The sequence below is a fragment of the Bombus bifarius genome, unplaced genomic scaffold (assembly GCF_011952205.1).
Source record: "Bombus bifarius isolate JDL3187 unplaced genomic scaffold, Bbif_JDL3187 scf7180000008240, whole genome shotgun sequence".
Lineage (NCBI taxonomy): Eukaryota > Metazoa > Arthropoda > Insecta > Hymenoptera > Apidae > Bombus > Bombus bifarius.
Window position 1 is genome coordinate 171,967 of NW_022884534.1, and position 7,250 is coordinate 179,216.

The following is a 7,250-nucleotide window of genomic DNA, read 5'->3' on the forward strand; positions in this document are numbered from 1 at the left end:
CGACGACTCCGCTCGTTCGACGTTCTGGCCCACTCTGATTCTGTCTGACCGATCGTCTGCCTCGAATTCGCTGTGATCTACAAACGACTTTTAACAGACTCAGCCCTCAATCCTCAACATGACTATTTCAATTAGTAATGTACACATTTATAGTACACGTGTATTGCAGATTGATATTAATATAACGATATGTAATATGAGTGTATATATATATATAGTTTCTTACTAGCGTATAGTAACCTTCAGCAGTAAGTATTTATAAGAGCGTTGATTATTATACTTGAAGACCATACGAGAGGATCATGATAAGTCTAAGCTCGATGATTTTTATATCCGTTGGTGGCTGAAACAGAGTATTTTAATATGATTTCATTGGAAAGGAAAACTGTTGAAAATGACAACGTGAGTTCGTGCTCGCCATCTATATGCAGCTGCGCTAGTTACAATAAATAGTAACTAGAAGATAGTTTCTAGATACAATCGATAGATTTAATCGATAGGTTAAGATGTTCTTTTGTTTTTATCCCTAGTCTATCCCTAGATTTATCTAAAGAGTAAAATAATAGCTATTGTGATCCTATCTCTGAATGTAGAAATAACAACAAAAACGAAAAGTAGATAGTAAATCCACGACATTTTAGATGGAACCGACAGAATAATTAGCATTGTGACAAGAAATATTAAAAAAAATTCAAGGATAGATAAATAGTAGTGTCCCTAAGTCAAATCAAATAGAAACTAAAATTGCATGATATTGAACTAGTCGACAATATATTAAATTTCAAAATTGACTTTCCATAAGGAAAAAATATTACTTCATAGAAACGAATAATCTTCAAGTTTATCCGATAGCCAACCACATTTCTACCTTAAACATATCGTCTCGATTTTTCTATGGCGATAACAGTTGTTTTTCTGTTTGAATAACTGCATTAATTCTTAATAAAGAACGAAGGGAAGATTGCTTGGATTTTGGAACAGAAAGGAAGATGAAGCAAGCGTGCAAGAGGAAACGACCTGGCCCGGGACAGTCTGGCAGTAGATTTATTTCCTTAAGACAGACAATGAGGAAGGAAATGTGGCTGATACGTTTTCAAGAAAAATAAACGTCTCTCGTGGCAGGAACGGAGGGTACAGAAGGGGACAAAGTTGGACTTTGCAGACGTTTGTTTTCGTCCCAGGCGAATCGGTCGCATTATAATGTTACTAAGCTCTAATCAAAATAACGCGCATTCGATGTGACTTCCTTGAACGACTCAACGATACTACTTTGCTTTAGAAAAACCTAGGTATACGATTCTCTCATGAAATTTGATCCGTGATATTAAGTTACAATAGAAATCTTCGAACTGAGAATTCCTTGAATTTTTTGTGCAAGTGTAAATCGTCGAGGACAACGTGAGAAGATATACATATCGAGAACGTATAAAATTACTTTAAACGGATAAAATTTTATGGATTCTGTTTGGTGAACGATTGAAAGAAAAGCGAAAGAAGATAGAAACATTTAGATACAACGTTATTTCCTAATCACATTTTTTAATTACATCGTAGATGATAGATAACTGCGATTGGAAGTGACGAAAGTGAAAATGATGAATTTAGAAACATTTAGAATAAGAATGGAACAGATCTGAGGGAAGAGTCGAACTTGTATTCTTCGAGATATTTACAAAAAAGAAACAACCCCTTCTATACAAGAATTATTATCATAAATCGCGACTTTTTATACAAACCTCGTAGAAATTGAGTTTATTATTTTCTTGTTATGTTACGGATAATAATGGCTAGTGACATGGATTTAAGGGGCTATATCTCGTCGGGTTCATCGGCTGGTTTAACCACAGGTGGGTTAAACTTTTATTGTCTACGTTTCTGGCATCATTTTTTAATTAATTCAACGAACGACTGAGCGGCATGTTTGGTTTGATTGATTGCAAGAATTATAAAGTTTGTGTAATTCTGAGCATAGTGGCGTAGAACTTCGTAACATAACACATCGACTTCCATCGTTATTTCAATCGAACCTGCTTATGATCCGTGCGATAATCAGGAAACAACGAAGCAGACTTTTCCTAGTTACGCACAAACGGTGGAACGTAGAGTGGAGTAAATCTGCGGGCAATAGAGAAGACACAGAACGCAATGGCAAAACGTGTAGATACGTGCAGGCGAAACTACGCAACCCTATCTGCCGGAGCCAACCGCAGAATATCACTGCACATCCAGATAATCCCGCTGGCCTATTGATATGCTGATGGTGAGACGTGTCGCGTGAAATTGCCACCCGGTACGTATTGTCCGCCTGAATTCCGCTTGGGCCCTTTTCAACTTCGCACCCTCGTACCAGCCCGGATTCAATCCTATCGGCGCGAGCCAGGTTCCTCGTTTTAACCGAAAAAACCGTCGATTCGTTATATCGAACAAATTAATTTAAACGACTTTAAACTGTTTCGTGAAAAATCTGCCCTTTATATTCTCCGGTTTTTGAAAATATTTGTTAATTGGCGAATACAAGGGAATACTTTGGAGTCGTTTGATTAATTTTTTCGCCAAACATCTTGCCGTATCTTGGCCAATTCGAAAAAAATATAAAAGAACTTAGAAACAGGGAGATTTGTTCGCGAAAAATTACGAACATTTAATCGCGATTTAACGTTCGATCCTCGATAAACGAGTGACCTACTCCCATAAGTTTATTTACGCTACGAAGATGACACGAACTTACAGTAAACTTTAAGATGGATCTAAAAAACCGTGCGCGTAGAAACATCATTTTTCCACACTTTTTAGTATACACGGTGGACCCTAACGTAACCGTTGAACAGTTCGACTGTAGAAGTTTATGATAAATTTGGGGAAGATGATAAAGAGATGTTTTAATGAATATGTCGGAGATGAAAGAACATCGAGATTTCCCGTCCGAAATGTTGGGAACAACCGCAATACCCTAGTCCAGACTTTTACTATAGCTGCACTTAAGTAATAAAAATAAGAAATAGTTTTAATGTTCCAATCTGACTTATGATAGCGGGATTGTGACGTAGCCACGGTCACGGGAGGGACGTGCACCTGACGCAGGTATGAAATGATTACATGGCTCTCCTTAAAAACAAAGATTGACCCGAGAAGTGGGCACAGCAGTATATAAGAGCAGTTTCTTTCGGATTACGAGGAGTTAGTTTGTTAGTTAGTTGTTGGACGAGTTATCGAGGAGTTACCCGAATCGAGTAGCACGTTGATACTAGTCCTCCCGTGGACCGTGAATTCGTTATCGAACCTGAATTCGTTGTCACCATCATCTCGACCGTCCTATTGCCATAGCCTCTTGTAGCGTCCACCTTCGTACCGATAAATATTAGCTACACTCGCGACGGCAAAGTAAAATAAATATTGCCAAGTATGTAAACTTGTTTGGCGGAAAGTTGAGTCAACCCGAATACCAGTTTTGCCGTGAGAAATGCGAAAGAAATAAAATGTAACTCTCCCTCTGTCCATAATAAATTGATTCTCAAAGAGGCAACATCGTAACTATCGATACCGAATGGTAAACTTCGCGTGATGGTGAACAAAGAGGGAAATTTATTTCTTTAAACCGAACTTGTTCGATTGTTGATACCTACGATTTAGATCCCGAGGCGAAATCCGCGGCGAAAAATCGGACCTGGTATCGGGCCGGAAAGTGGTAATGCTAACCAGATTAGCTTTTTCTCTTAGTCGATTTGAGAAACAGCAGACACGCTGCACCGACGTGTTTGTTATCTTTATGCGCGGATCGCATCGGGCGCGCGCGCGTCATATTCTCTTGCATGAAAACGCGCGGAAACGGCGCTGCGTAAACCCTGGACGAGTTACAAGCTCGTCGAAGATACGACGCAGAATTGTTGGTTCCTGTAAAGACAAACACGAGCAACTTGCAGCAGAACAAGAACCTGCAACCTGGAAGTTTCTCCTCTTGCGGCGTGGAGAAACGTTCCAGCTATTCGATCCACTTACTACCTGCTAGATCTTTGATCAAACTGCCGGTTGCTGTTTGATTATTTTCAAGAATGCCGAAACTCTGTGAAATTTATTCCAATGAAATTGTTACGAGTATCTTACGTTCGATTCTTTATACGAAGGCCCCGCCAGCCAGTCGCTGTAAGTTACTTTTAATTGAAACCGACTTGCGTCATGGAGGTACTTTGTTAAAAATCTTCGGTCCCAAGGAATAGTTTGTGTTTGTTTGAATATGGACATTGTAACGTAATCCAACCAAACCGATCCGTCGACCGATAATTCTGACAATGGCAGCATATTTGCTCGATTCGTTTATTAATGGACAGTAACTCACATTGATCGGTTTCTCAACTCTTCTTTATGGGTACAGAGTAAGGTACGATTGTTTGAGCAAGCTAATCTTCAGAAGAAAATGAATATTGTTATAAATAATTGGAATTCTTGGAAATAAGAATAAATACGAATTTATAATAATATTCATTTCCTTTCTTATTTCCAAGAGTTCCAATTATTTATAATAATATTCGTTACGTCATTTGGGAATACTACGAGAAAATGTAACCGCCACCTGATCGTAGCGGCTTAAATTATAAAGCAGAAGTACATAATTCACAATGTTAGTTGAAGATTGCTGGCGCAAAACGTAATAACACACATTTTCTGTCTCTTATAGGAGAACAATTATAAAATTCAATATGTTGTCAATCGGTTCCACGTCGAATCTGTTTTATTATTTAATCAATCATTGAGATTAAATGTGCAAAATTTTAACTAAAGCCACCTTCAGTAACGAGAGGGTTAACGTATTAACTGGCACAGTGGTGAGCCACGTCACTAAAATCTTTAGAACAATTAAGACAAAGTAGATTTGATGGATTAGCAAAAGCTCAGCAACGCGAATAGCTTAGATGCTTAAGATTTTCAAAAAAGGCGTCGAGTACGACATAACATTTTGCAAAAATCGAATGTTACGGTGTAGCATGCTTCAATTTGCCACAATTACATTAATACGAATGAAAATAATAATTCATATTAATTAATAATATGAATTAATAATTAATATGAATTAAAATAATAATTCATATTAAACTGACACGTAAAGTGGCAGGATATAGAGAAAGGTATTTTATGAAAATTATTTGTTAATACACAATTGTATGTTAATAAACGTTGCATGCTACGAACATGTTAAAACGAATGGAAATCGAATCCGAAGGAGCAACTCAAACACTCCCACCTATTTTTATCGCGCGAAAAAGCTCGCGTGAAGGGAACGAGTCGACATCGAGGCGCGTATGATCCGATCGGATTAACTCGTAGGAAGTCTCCGCGTATTCCGTATGCCTCTCGTCTGCTGCCAGTTGTTTATACAACGATGAAATTTAATTCTCGGGACCACCGAACTCAGGAACTCGTGTAAACCAATACTCGCGGACTAACAGCCAGCCTTCGAGCGCAAAAAACTTCAAAGAAAAACCGAAGTGAAAATCGTTCGAACGAATGTCGTCTTCGATGGCGACCTCGAACGTCACGCGTTCGTCCGATTCGACAGACACTTTGACTGACGGAACGAAAAGTCGTCTAATAGTCTGTTAATTAACTCGATGAGAATTCTAATCGATCAGTTGGTAACTTTCTTAAGTAAATGCCTCGTGATCATCTGACCTTATACCGTTTCCTCCGCTCGATAACTTTTCCAAATTTACACGATATATTATTCCAAAACGATATACTATTCTGTGCTTATTACTTGTTTTATATTATCCTACACTCGTGCCTAGTAATGCTCAGACTGCGGATTTTTACGCATTCCTAGAAAATTTATGGGAAACTGCAGAAGCGCGCGGAATACACACGATGAAAGATATGAAATATGCAAAGTATTGTTCAAGCTTTATTTCTTTGAATTTGCGTGAACATCGTAGCATAGTAACGAATATGCAACGATCGACATTAACGCGCGAGAGTATCATTTTTATCGTTATATCGGGTTGGCAACTAAGTGACTGCGGATTTTGTCATTAGGTGGTAATGACAAAATCCGCAGTCACTTAGTTGCCAACCCGATATACCTAGCTACCGCATTTTATTAGCAATTTCATGGGATAACGTAGCGTCTCAAAGTGGCAAGAGAAAGGAACTTCAAACTGAGCAAAATTAGATACCGCAGATCAGAGCACAATATTTGCCAGAATAAATCGATAAGGAGAACAGACGAATCTGATAACGATCGTCGCGTTCTGACTGAGTCAATGCGAAGTTCTGTTCAGCTGTTTCATCATTTAATTGAACATGTTTGGAATTTGACGACACCATAGGTCGCCACAGTGTCGAGAATGTAAGAAAATGAAGGTTATCGTGAATGTAAATATCGTTAATCTAAGTGCTGTTGTTCGCACAAAGAGTGTCCCGAGTTTTAAAGAACAAACATTGGAATCCTACAGGAATAGTTAAAATTCTTTCTTCTACGTATCTGTCGTACTACGTGATTGTCCGCCTAATTACAATTTTTTTAAATTATATAGGTGTTCGTAAAAGTATCAATTTCCATAGTGTAATTATTAACAAAAAAGGATTACACAGAAGTGTACATTCTTGGATCACAAAGGACGGTCGTCCACTTGGGATCCAATTTTTAGCTGCACGCATGAAAAATATGAATCTGCACAATCCAATAGGCGCGTAGGCTGAAATATTAAATGAAAATGATAAAAAGCAATCCAACGATCTATCAGTGCGAATTTCGAGATTTCGAGTTGCGAGTTTGTTTTTTCTCTTGGATTACAATTTTAGCTTCAAGAGATGGCGTTTTGCGAGGCTAGCTGACCTTATTCCGTTCAACGGAAAACAGTCACTGTTCCAGAGATTTCGGAGATTTCGAGTTTGCGTACGAGTTTATTTTTCCTCCTGAATTACGAATTTATTTCCAAGCGATGTCGTTTTTAAAGGCTATCTGCCTTTATCGTGCCCAACGTAAAACATTCCCTGCACTCGGAGATTTCAATTCCCGGCATTGAAAACGGTGCCTAAGGAACGTCATGGGACATTCGAAAAAAAGAGCACGAAACATCCGCGTAACAACGTTTTTTTCTTCTTTTTTTTTTTTGTGATTCGCCAACAGCATGCGTCATAAAGAAAATGTACTTTTCTTGACGAGGCTCGTGACGCAATGCTGCCGGCGAGGCCACGAAATTCCCGGTTTATTGTTTCTGCCGGGCAAAAAAGAGCCCCGGCCATATCCACGCCGATCT